Source organism: Pristiophorus japonicus, unplaced genomic scaffold (genome assembly GCF_044704955.1).
Source record: "Pristiophorus japonicus isolate sPriJap1 unplaced genomic scaffold, sPriJap1.hap1 HAP1_SCAFFOLD_113, whole genome shotgun sequence".
NCBI lineage: Eukaryota > Metazoa > Chordata > Chondrichthyes > Pristiophoridae > Pristiophorus > Pristiophorus japonicus.
In genome coordinates this window covers 929,576-930,938 of record NW_027250788.1, presented here as the reverse complement: position 1 = coordinate 930,938, position 1,363 = coordinate 929,576, and the positions used below count along the sequence as shown (strand labels likewise).

Below are 1,363 nucleotides of genomic sequence, written 5' to 3'. Positions count from 1 at the left end.
AATGGGTTTCATTGTGGAACAATTTACTTCACTCAAAGTTAGATGCACTGCTGTTCGCCATGAGGTCGAGGTAGCTAGCCGTTGATTTTCAGGTTCATATATAAATATATATAAATATATCTACATCTATCACAACTGTTCCCTGGTGGTCGAAGGGTTAAGTTCCGGTGCACTAACCTGGTAACGATACTCGATCAATTCATCGCATAAAAATAATTGAGGTCTGTGAGACGATTAATAATTGCTGTAAGCACCATGAATACCAATACTTTCTGTGATAGACCGAGCTTACAGACTATCTGGCTTCTCTTGCCCTTTGCCGGGCACGTGTTCCGGGTTTAATTTTGTAAATTGAGCGAGTTCGCTGATCGCGGGGAGACGGTAGGAGCCTCTGTGGCACCACTGTAAGGATGTGGAAGTGAACACGGTGGCTGGGTGATCCGTGACATTTCTGTAAAGGGCAGCGGAGGAGAAGGATTGAGAACTTTCAGTGTGGGACATAAGTTGTTTCAGGTGAGCCAACACATTCCTGATCAGCACAGAGGGAGCTCACTGGTCAGCTCCCCTCTGTTGGGGCTGTTATACCAGTGGTTTCTGTAGTGTAGTGGTTATCATGTTTGCTTTACACGCAAAAGGTCCCTGGTTCGATCCCAGGCAGAAACATTTTGTTTAAACTTGCCAAATGGGAACAATCGGAGGCGAGTTGAGTCTCCTGGCAAATGCTGCCTGATTTGCTGAGATTTCCAGAATTTGCTGTTTTTATTTGCTATTTATTCTCCTGGCCAAAGGGCTCCCTTATTCCTGAATTGCTCTTATTTAACCAATAAATAGATAAGTTTCAGTGAGAGAAAACGGATCCACTGGGGACCTTTCGCGTGTGAGGCCAAGGTGATATCCGCTACACTGCAGCCCATCAAAGGGAAGAAACCACTGAATATAAAGGATGAGCTCACAAATATCAGGGGCAGTGCAGTCTGGTCAACGTCAAACCCTCCTTTCTTATTCAGCAGAGGCATGAACGGGAGTCAGACGCCACAAAGTATAATTAAAGGCACAAATACAAGTAACACTTCAAAATCTTTTCACTGTAAAATTATTTTACTTTATTTGAAATCCTGCTGCATTGAATCTGAAAATGAGCACCGTAGGATTTTATCTTCACTAATGATTCTATTTTCTGTGCATGGTAGGAATAACCGGTGCTGTTAATTTTGACAAAAGTTGCCCCAGATTCCTGGTGTCATCAGCAATGAAGATTTTGAACCAGACTCCTAAAATACAGTGAGCAAAATGGGTCAACATGCATAAGAACATAAGAAAATAAGAAATAGGAGCAGTAGTCGACCATACACCCCTCGAGCCT

General features: G+C 43.1%; 1 non-coding gene across 1 annotated transcript; it reads left to right on the top strand.

Moving 5' to 3' along the window:
• Window positions 1–590: 590 nt before the first annotated feature.
• trnav-uac (transfer RNA valine (anticodon UAC)) lies at window positions 591–663 on the top strand. The gene has a single exon. It is a non-coding gene; the product is annotated as a tRNA-Val (tRNA).
• Window positions 664–1,363: the final 700 nt, after the last annotated feature.